At 48.6% G+C, this 11228-nt stretch overlaps 1 long non-coding RNA gene across 1 annotated transcript in view; it reads left to right on the forward strand.

Annotated features, from left to right (window-relative positions):
• The first annotated feature begins 2477 nt into the window (after window positions 1-2477).
• Window positions 2478-11228, forward strand: part of LOC113955678 — a 16747-nt gene continuing 7996 nt past the window's right edge. The window contains exons 1-2 of the long non-coding RNA XR_003530619.1: window positions 2478-2570; window positions 8996-9107. This is a non-coding gene — a long non-coding RNA (uncharacterized LOC113955678). The remainder of the gene's footprint in view (window positions 2571-8995; window positions 9108-11228) is intronic.

Raw genomic sequence — 11228 nt, forward strand, 5'->3', positions numbered from 1 at the left:
TCATTTATTTTTGAGTTTATTCATTTATTTTTGAGTTTATTCATTTAATTTTAATTCTATTACTTTAAATTAATAGTTTCAATTCCATTTGTTGGTTTCAATTAAAGCTGGACTCCAAATCAGTAACAGTGAGGATACACAAGTTCCTACAGTCTTTGAGGAAACAGGTAGTTAATAAAGGAGGGGAGACCATCAGCTGCTGCAGGAAGAGCTTTATGTAGAGGTTCAGTCCTTTCAGACTTTCCAGTTCACCCTGCAGGTGCTGAAAGTCTTTGTACAATTAACTTTGTGCTAAAGCCTATTTAAAACAAACCAAGCTGTACCTGTTAAAACAAAAAAAGGCCTGGCTGACAACAAATTAACTTTGTCCCCTGTCAGGCAGCAGCCTGGCCACGTCTGCTCTGCTTTTGAGGCATTTGATCTGCTCTGATTTGCTACAAGAACTTGATTTTGTACATTGGGCTGTGGAGGGTCGAGGACAATTCTGAATGATGCCAAGAAACCAGGGTTGTTGTAACTTCAATACCACCTTCCTCGTGATGAGTGTGTGTCCTGCAGGAAACCATTTAACTTCTCTCCACTTGCTTACCCATCTGTAAAATGGGATTTTTTTTTTGTTTCTTGGATTCTCAGGGAAACATTTGAAAGCTCACTCCATGTTTATTGCTGCTTTAAAAGTTTGGAGAATTATTAAAATGTTCAGTTGTTCTGAGGGGGCTTCACTGGGCTCTGACATATGAGAACAGTTCACAGGTAGGAATTTCTCTGGCAGATATTTCGTAAAATATTTGGCTTCCTCCTGTGTCTTATCTTGCCCACAGCAGCAAAACGTTAGCAAAAATAAAAGGAATGCTTAAATTATGCATATTTTAAATAAAACAGTCTGGTATCTTCTGATCCCTGCCTTTTTAATTTGTTTCTGACTTACCACAGCTGAAAGAAAAAAAGGAGGGAAATGTGGAGAGCAGCAGAACCAGCTCAGGCCTTGACAGGGGAGAGGCTGGAGGACTTGAAAACAGGAGTTTTACTCCATTTACAGCCCCAAATAATTCCCTAACAGCCTGGTCCTCGTGCTGTGCTGCTTAAATGGCACCAATACTGGGAAAGTCAAAATGATCCTCAAGTGTTCGAACACAAAGGCAAGAGTTATTCACTGGAGAGGGAGCCTGTTCAACGAGCCCACAGGTACCTCAGCCCTCAAAAGGCAGCACTGGCTGGTGGTTCAAGCTGAGCTCTGCAAAGCCCTGGGCAAGGCTGGGTTCTGCTCCCAGCCCTGGCACTGGGACTTGCTGCAAAAAAAAAAAATTAAAAAGGTTTTTTTTTTTTAACTGGAAAATGCTTCTTGCTCCATAGAAACTGGTCTGGGGAGACACAGGAGGGGGAAGGATTAAACAGGAAGATTTTCTCAGCACTTCCTCCTCGTTTTTCTCAGCACTGATGTTTAATAGGTGTTACATGAACCAACACTTATTGATTCCCTTCTGCCCTCAGCAGAGTTTGCTTTTCAATTTCTCTGTACTTCACATGTGCCCTGAAACAGCTGATGATCCGAGGAAGCATAAAAAAGAAAGGGTAACAAACACCACTGAGCTCTTCCCAGCTTGAATGGCTGATCTGCTTGAGTCTCTAATGAGCTTGTGAAACAGCAACTTTATTTGTTCTGTCATAGCACTTAAAAAGAGCTGCTGGCCAGGGAATCAAAATCATCCCTGGCAACCCAGCAGCAGCATGTTTTGGGGTCCCTCTGTTTTTTTTTTTTTTTTTTTAATTATTTTTTAATTCCTGAGGCTCTTCAGCACAGCTACGAAGTCCCACAAGCCAAAACAACCAGTGAGCTGAGATATCTTGCTTGACAGGTAGAAGTTGTTCCCTCCCAGGTGGGCTTTTCTACGCAGCAGAGCTCTGAAGATGAACAGCTCCCTCCACTCGTTGCCTGGCTCCTCAGAGAAGCTGCTCCCTTGTTTAAAGGAGTTCATTTGCCTGGCTGGACCTCTTCATCTCCCTTGTTTTTTGGCAGCCAATGAGCAGCTGATGGAGTTTCAGCCTGTTGAAAGTTTGTAGCCTTTTCTTGATTGCACTTTGGATTGCACGGCTGCCAGTAATACTATTTCTCAAAGCCCAGGCTTTGAAAATTACTTAGCCTTATGTTTGGCAGTTAATAAGCTGCATAATTACAGTTCCAGGAGCAGATCCAGTACCTTTAGCAAGTGCAGTGGAATCTAAATACCTTCTTCCTTCCTTGCCTTGAAATGGTATTCATTTCTTTCTCCCCTAAATGACAACAGAATTAATTCTGGAGAGACCTGTTGCTTGAAGTGGAGTCAGTGGATTAATAAAAGCGTTAATTATTAAAGCCAGCAAATGCTCCCTAATGATTGTTTGCTGCAAAGTTAATGTTTGATTGGAGAAGGTCATCTGCAAGCCTGAGTAGAAAACCTGTCTCTGTAATAGCAGGTGAAAGCACAATTACCTTCCCTTCATGATATGCACTGGTGCTCTCCACCTGATCAGCCCAGACAACGAGCTTGGAGGAAGAGCTGCTCTGCCATAGGACAGTTGCAACCCCAAAGGTCACAGTTTTTAATTAAGTGGGAGAAATTACATCTGTTTCTGTGCTTTCTGGGACGAGGCAATGGGCACCTCATCCTGCAACCCTGCCTGAAGCTGAGCCTTCAGCTTGGCGTGGTTTGGGGGGGGGTTTACTGCCCTGCACAGCTTCCTGAGAGCGCGGTTATCACGTGGCAGAGGAGCAAAGGAAAAGGGGTAGATGCTGGGTTTATGCCCATAATCTGTGCTGAAATGAGGCAGAAATGTCTTAACTTTTATCTGGGCTGCCAAAACTCACCCTGCAGTGGGGCTGGGGGGGGGGTGTCATCCCCAAACCTCTGCCTGTGTGCAATATTCGGGTGTAACTGGGCTGAGTGGCACCATCCCCACCAGAGATGGGCGTCCCAGTGCTCCAGCTGGAAAAGGAGCTTTTCTCCCAGTCCCAGGTCTAAAGCTGAGCCTTTCTGGTCCAGCCTCGTGGGGACAAGCAAACTGCAGGCTGCCAGAGCCCGTGGGGGTGTTTCCATGCTGAATCCCACATTGTCACTGGTTTCCTCTACTAAAAGTTGATTGGAAAGGGCAGCAAGAATCTGGGTTAACACTGTGATTTTCCTGAAATGACGTTTTGTAATACTGAGGGTGGGGACAGACCTCAGCTTCTCCCAGCCCTGCCACTCACTCTCCTCGTGATTTCAGGCAAAGCATTTAACCTGTCTTTGCTTTGAACTTTCCCCCCCCCCCTCCCATTTAAAGATGATAACATAAAACCCTCGAGAGCCTCGTAGGAAGGGCGTCGTCGCAGCTTTGCCGAGTCCTGTAGTTGTTGGAGGAACGGATGTTTAACTTTCCAAATTAAAACAAAAACCCTCTTTGAGGAAAAGCCTTGCATGTAGCTGCTGGGTTTTAGGCATTAATAATGTTGCAAGTCCCTGTAGACACTCCCCAGTTCGTTGCTTCATCAGAGGGATGAGGCTTGTGTGTTTTGCAAAGGGAAGCCTGGAGAGAGTGGAATATCAAGAGGTGAGCCTCTGGCAGAGGTGAAGATTCAGAAACAAAAAAGGAGGGGAGCAGCCAAACACTCTGGTGCAGCTGCACCTCGAGTGAAACAAGGGACACAACACAAGAATGTTCTTTACAGTAAACACGGCAGGCATTGTGTAAAAACAGCCGGAAAGGGTTGTTGATGACACGAAGAAATAAAAGCTGCTGCTTTATCTTTCAGAACTGACAAAGGCTTTGGAAGTGCCTGATCTGAGAGCATTGTTTCCCGGGAGGAAAAGGATGAGATGTCTCCTGTGACACGAGGCACCGGGAGAAGCCCTGTCAGCCTGCTAAAGGATCGTGGCAAATCATCAGGTGGGAGGGAACCGAAATGATTCCGACCTTTTCATGTCGTGAGGCTCTTGCACTTCACGGACTGTCCACGCGATTGTGGCAGCTCGGGGGTCTCTTCATCACCCCCTCAGACGTTCACAGGCAGGCTCAGAGGAACAGTTCTGTCTCCTGGGATTTTGGCCCCTGGCTTTGCAGCCTCAAACGAGCCGATGAAAGGGAGATTGAGCCCGATCCAAGCTGCACGTGCTCCCCTGGCAGGGAAGGACAGCGGGAAACCTCCGGACAGGTCCCGACGACAGGAGCCACGGCAGCGAGAGAACAAACGTGCACTGTCTGGGACTTGAGGGGCTTGTGTGTTCAGCCAGTTGAGACTTATCAGCCCTCTTTTCACTGTAATTCCCAGGGACATGGGAATGTTTCGGCTGCACCAGCAGTGCTGGGCAGAGAACGTCAGTGTGGCTCCAGGAGCTGGGGCAGTTCCTGCTCGTAGCTGTGGCTACACGAGCAGGGGGTGAAGCAGCCTGTGCACTCTGCCAGAGCCTGCAATTAAGCCTCTCTCAAGCCTGTTTAAATGACACCAGGGCACAGCTCCAGCAAGAGGTCTCTCCCTTTCACTACCCTAATTTATGCTTGCTGTTGATCACTTAATATTCCCCATTCCAGCGTTTTGCTCGGCAGAAGGGAGGTCAACGAGGAGGAGCAAAGTTCTTGGCTTGCACATCTGCTGTGCCAGGCTCTTCGGGAAGTGTCTGACACTTGTGGATCTTCACAGTGCCTGGAGAAGAGTGTCAGCACTTCAGCTGTGGAGTGGGTCAGTGTTTGTCATGTGCCTGTGGGCAGAGCCTCTTATTCATGGGAGGATGTGGCCACCAAGAGACAGAGAGTGGCACAGACCTCACCTTTCAGATGGATGATATCTGGTTTCTTCCCAGACTGATGCTGGTGGGCTGCAGGACAGGCTTCATAGGGAGGTGGGGGGATTTGGGGGTTTGGTTGTGTTTAGTTTGGTTTTTTTTAATTTATTTTAAGAGTCTAGTCAGCAGAAAAAAGAGCCAGAAACACATCTCAGCAGAGAAAAGCCTCCAACTCCCATATCCAATTGAAGCTGCAGAAAGAATTGGAAGTTGGCAGAACATAATTATCCAAACTGGAGTTCAGCCAGGACCCTGGGGCTCAACCCTCCTCCCATTCCTGTGGAAGTGCCACTGGATATTTGATAGCTATATTGGGTCCAACCACTGGGTTTTATGGATCCCCTGAAAGGCTGGAGTTGCTGGAGCAGCAAACCCCCTTGGCTCCCGTGTAATAGCACCTCTGGACTTCCAAGCCACAGCTTGTGCACCTGAATTTCCTCTGGAAATGGGGAACATTAAGTGATCGACAGCAGGCGTAAATTAGGGTGGTGAAAGGGAGAGACCTCTCACTGGAGTCATTTAAATCCCCGTCCAGGTGCTGCCAGCTGAGACCCTGCTTCTTCCCACGTGGAATCTGGCAGGATCACAGCCCTGAGGCTGCGCAGGCTCTGCTCAGATCTGTCTCTTTAGCTGCTGTGGTGGGTGACCACATTTCTGATCCACGTTTCCCTGTGCCCTCCCACGCGCAGCTGAACACCCCCGGAGCCTGCAGCGTGGAGGGAATGTGAGATATGCAAGTTACTCCATGCCTGAGGATTTTGCTGGTGCAGTTCCCCAAATCCCCACTCTTTTGGCCTCTTCCAGGCGTGTCAGCACAGCGTGGCAAGGTTGGGAAGCTCGTGTTTGCCAAGGGCACGAAGAAGAGTCCTGGATTCACTCCTGCCAGCGCCTAACAAGCCCTGCCTTGTTCCAGCCTGGTGTGATCAGCAGGATGGGGCTCTCTGGCTGCCCTGGAATCGAGTGGGAGGGGTGTCCTGCCCTGGAATTGTGTGGGAGGGATGTCCTGGCGCGCTCTGCCCAGCTGCTGTCAGCAAATCCCTTCCTGCAGAGGGCTGGTCAGATGTCTGCGTGTCACTGCTTTGTCCCAGTGACCAGAACATGCCAGAAAAGTTCTTTCTACTGATTCTTTGGAATAAATATTTCATGTGACCCAGGAAAGCAGCAGTGGGGGCTGGTCCATGTACCCTGAGCAGCGGCCACGTGAATGGAAGGGCTGTATTAATTATTATGAAACAGCTCTGAGAAACAAATGCAGGTTGCCATGGAAGCACCAGCAGCGACAATGTCACCTCATTTTTAAGATGCTTTCAATGTTCCAAACACAATTTCCCTTCTTTTTCAGAACAGACAGTGGGAAAATATCCCAGTGGAGGGAAGACGGGGCCATGTTTATGGGCTGTCCTGAACTTGATGCCCCTTTATTACAGCTGAGAGCCCAACTTCATGCCTGAGCCATGGAGGAAGGGCACGGGAGGCTGCAGGTGGAGAAGCTAATCCAGGAGGCAAAGGAAAGCACAGGCTGGAGATCAGGGAATAGGCTGTTCCTTCCCCATCCAGAGATGGAAGGGCTGGGGATCCACAGGGCAGCGAGTCTGGTGACCCCTGGTCCTTGGGAGGTTTGGGGTGTACCAGGAGAAGAGTTAAACATTGAAGAGGGGACACAGGAAGCTGCCTCTGAGGATTTGACTGGAATAAATCGAGCTCTTACGTGAGAGAGGAAATGGGCAAGCAGTAATGTTGAGAATTGGTAATGCTGATTTAATGAATGCAAAAATTTAAATTGTTGGAGAGCAGAGAAAAACGACAATAATAAATGCCTGGAAGCTGAGTTCTCCCTGCCCCTTTCAATCATCTATGCAAAGCAAAAGGTGACCTTCTAGCCCACTTCATTTTAATGAAACTTTTGTTGCCTGACTTGCAAAACTTGTAGTTTTGGAGCATGTAGCCAGTAAATCTAAAGGAATAATCAGCTGTGGCCACATGTTGACTTGTCTGCCCTCAGATATCCCTTCTGCAGGCTGCAGGCACAAAGGGGATTGTGTCCCTGTGGTGTTCACCCAAACCTGGAGAGGGGCTACTCCAACATCCATGCCTGGCCTTAAAATCTCTCTTGGACTAACAAGGAATACTCGAACCCACCCTGTGTTTGAAAAATATGCACTTAAATAGAGTTACCGGACATGCCAGAAACCAGAGGAAGACACACACAGAGACTTTGAAATTCTCTTTGTAAAGGGAAAAAAAATAAAATGTAAAATTGATTTCTCAAAAGTCTGGCCCTGCCAAGCCTGAGCCTCCATCCAAAAGAGAGCTGTGACACTGCTCACTGTGAACAGGCTTTGTTTGCATCAGCGTCTGGGCTGCTGGTGAGATGGTTTCAAGGAGTCCCTGGCACTGCTAAGATAATGAATATTTGGAGGAGAGAGAGATTTTTGGACTATTTTTTTTTATCCCAAGCAACACAAGGCCCACTATTCATTTCAAGAAATGAGCGGTTTGCAGCGAAGCCACTGGTTCACGTGGTTGCAGCTGCAATCCTGAGCTACAGGACCAAAAAACTGGGACTCACATCCCAAAGAGAGGAATTTGTCACAGGTCAGACTCATCAGCAACCTCTGGTTAACATATGATACCAACACAAAGGACAGTCAGAGTCACAGAATCACTAAGGCTGGAAAAGATCTCCAAGATCATCGAGTCCGACCACCACAGCAATATTTTAAGTTAAAACACAGCAAGGTTAAAATAAGGAATTCCTCCCAAGTGCAATAAGATGGGAATTTGCTGGGTTTTCTCACCACAACCACAAAAAGCTTTTGTCTTTGCAGTACTGATCAAAGCCTTGCAGTTGAGGACACTGGTTTTCCCTCTGGAAAGGGCTGGAGTAGGTGGTAAGAGGGTTCACAGCTGAGTCTCACAGTGTTCTTGGTTGCCTGGTCTCTGCCTGGCAAATAGAATCACAGAATGCACTGCCATGAGGCAGCAGGACCACGCAGGAGTGAGGGAATATTGCTGGAACTCTGCCCACATGAATCCTCTTCAAGAGGTGATGACCAGATGTCTGATACCTGAAACAGCCACGGGGCTCTGGAGAAATCACCTGAAACCTGCTTGGCTCCAGCTCCACAGACCATCAGATCATCATCCTCCTCTCAGACCCCTGATCTTCCCCTCCCCATCGCTCAGCTTCCCTCTCCAGGGTCTGTTCACACTCCCTTTCTGCTTCATTCCCAAATCCAATCCCAAGTTTAGTGCAAGGCAGGGGTTTCGCGTGGTCACATCCTGCAGAGGTTCATCCTCACCCCCCCTCAGCTGCAGGGAGATTTAAAAGCTCCCAGAGGCCCTTCACAAGCAATTTTACTGCTTTGGCAGCCGGGCTTGGAGGCTCTGGGTTGAAAACCTCTCTTCCACAGTGATGAAGGTGGCAACCTCCTAATCCTAGAGCGCAAATGTCGGGAAAGGGAGGGGAAAAACCCCAAAGGGCACACAGATGGTCAAAAACTGATGGAGAGCACAACTGCCTGGCAGTGAGCCTGTGTGTGTTAATCTGAAAACAATTGTCCTACAGATGCACAGTCCTTCTGATAAACCAAGTTCCAGCAGCTAATGACAAGCTGGGAGCTGTTTAACCACGGAGCAGACAAAACAGATTTTTCCACTACGGCTTCTGATGGAATTTTTTAAAAATAATGAGTTGAGGTTTGTGTTTGTTTGGTTCGGTTTGGGGCGGGCTTTTTTGTCTTTTTTAAAAAAAGCCTCCTTTCATTTACATTTAAAAACTGGTTTTGTGTGTCCTACCCCTTCCATCTCCAACCTTCCTGGGCAGCAGCTGCCGAGAAGTCCAGCTCCGAGTCCGGATGCTGTTCAAGTTTGCTGTGCCAGCAGTGAGCAGTTTTTAACAGCCTGGGTAGTCAATGCTTTTTCTGTCTGGTCCTCTGTTGCTGGCAGTGCCCGTGGTGCTGTAATCAAGCCTGTTCACAGAGCCAGGCTGGGCTGGGTGCAGGGATGGATGATCCACATGGGAAGCAGCTCCAGCCCTGAGCTGCTGACTGACCCAGCCCTCCAACGTGCTGTGGCCTGAGAGAAAATGTCATGGAAGTCTGTACCTTGAACTCTTGCCACCCTTAATTAACCACATAAGGTCTCTCTTACACAGTGCTCTTCATCAGCTCATTTGTCTTGTTCTCTTCGTTTGGCAGATGGAGAAGGTAAAACTCAGAGGACCATCATTTCTCATCCACGGAGCCCATCTGCACAAGCCAAAATAAACCAAATTTCCCTCAAATGCCAGGCCAGTGCACTAACCACAAGGTAACACTGCCTCCATCTCGTTCTCCCTATAAAATTGTGTAAAATTAGCCTTATTTCTCCCTTTGATTCTTCTTGAATGGTAGAGTGCTACACTCAGCTGATTCCCAAATGATTTCCCAACCCACCTCAAAGCTTTGTGCCTCTTGCTCTGTGAAAGAGCACAACACTTGGGGTAAATGAGTAGCACAGCACCAGCAGAGCCATGGTAGCTGTGTTGGATGCTCCTATGCCAGGAATGGGATGGGCAACTGGGGCTGTTGTGGTTTGTGCTGGTGGCAAGAGCATCCTTGAGGGAGAAGGTCTGTCCTGGCCATGACAATGCTCTAAATCCCTCCTTGCTCATACCAGACACAGCCAGAGCATGGGGTTCTCAGTGGGATGATGCTGGGCTGGAGGAGAATCCCAATATCCCTTCTCATGCTCCCCACAGCAGCTGAGGATGTTTCTCCAAGCCCAGCAGGCTCTGCCCACCTGGAAGTTGCACGGGAGAGCCAGGACATGATGCAATATCAGCTCAGGTTTCTCACCACAATCCCTCTTCAGCAACTGGAGAAAAGGAACAATGATAAAAAGATGCCCTTAAGGGTATTTGTTTCCCAAAGGGATGCACTTAAGGGCTCTGGGAAGCTCAGGATGTTATTAAAGGATGGGGGGGGGGAAGAACTTGTCAGCCCTAAGTGAATTTGATAAAAAAGATGTTTTATGCAACAGGCTGTATTTAAATCTAAGGGGCAATTTAAGCTGCTTTGTGGGTAATAGCATCTCTTTGATTGAGAAGCCGTGTTTTAAATATGGAATTAGTGAAAGGGAGCGTGTTGGTGACCCTGTTTCCAGGGAAGGCACTGTTATGCATGTTGCAGTGAGCAATGGGACTTGAGGCACAGTGGAGAGACTTTAACCCTTCAGTGGTTTTTCTCAGATTAAGGACAAGCTCCTCAGCTCTTTTCCATCCCACCAGAGGTCTGGGTTTGGTCCCTGACCCCAGTGTGGTGACTGTGCTCAGTCGGGAGCACCAGACTGGAAAGGCGAAGCGCAAATGCAGGTTTAAAAGGGCTGACAGCAGAGAAACATCCACGTCAGCCTGGATCCCAAAGCTCTCCTGGTTAATTGCCTTCTGCCTGTGCACCATCAGCCTCTGTTTGAGACAACCATCACATTCGTTACCGTTCCAGCTCCGAGCTGTCATCCAGCCTCACAGCTCCCTGCCACACTCCACCCCGGATCCTGGCTCCTTTTCAGGGCTCCCTTGATGCGGTTTGGCATCTCTCTGGGTGAGAAGTGCTGCTGCTGCCACCTTCCCCTGTCAATATCCCTTTCTTGCAGTGCCCTTCTGCCTTGGCACTCAATGCCATCAACTCAGTAATTAGTATCATGTTATAATTGAATTGTCAAAAGGAGCTTGGATCAGAGCTGAGCGCGTTGTCGGGGTTATTGCTGCCTCCTTTGGTCTTTCCTCATCTTTTTAATGTCTTTTCTTCATCACTTCATCATTTATTAGTCATGATCACATGTAAGGATTAGATGGGAGTGTTTTGGGGCAGGTTCTGTGCCTCCTGCAGCACACCTGCAGCACTACAGGCAGCTACAAACCCAATCAAGGGCTGCTGCCTGGTCCCTTCCCCATCCCCTGCAGCCTCCCTCTTCCTTCAATTTTATTGTGTTCAATTCCCAAAGCGACTGAGGGGGATGTTTCCAGAGGAGCATCAAGTGGCAGCAGATGTGCAGGGGTTTGTCCTGCCCAGCCAGGTAGAACCAGCTGCTACAAACACAGCTGGGAAGTGCTGGGAAGCACCTGAAGTGCTGCTAAAAAGGGCTTGAACAAGCACTTGCTCCCTGCTGGTGCCTCTCCTGGGAGCTGTCCCCGTGCTGTGCCCAGTCCTGCTCACCCTGGGCTGTGCTGCTTGTCCTGGTCCTGCTTTCAGCTCTGCCCCTCAGGGGAGGAATGGGTGGTGAACACCTCTACACCTCTGCCAGGAGAACCCTTGGCCCCTCCAGGCAGCACAGAAATGCTTCTGAGCTGCTGATGGAGCAGGGGGAGAGCTCAGAGCCCGGCACGGCCCCTCGCTGCAGTCACACACAGAACAACTTCTCTGCCACAGTCAAACACAGAACAACTTCTCT

Source organism: Corapipo altera, unplaced genomic scaffold, assembly GCF_003945725.1.
Source record: "Corapipo altera isolate COAL_440 unplaced genomic scaffold, ASM394572v1 201, whole genome shotgun sequence".
In the NCBI taxonomy this organism is placed as follows: Eukaryota; Metazoa; Chordata; class Aves; order Passeriformes; family Pipridae; genus Corapipo; species Corapipo altera.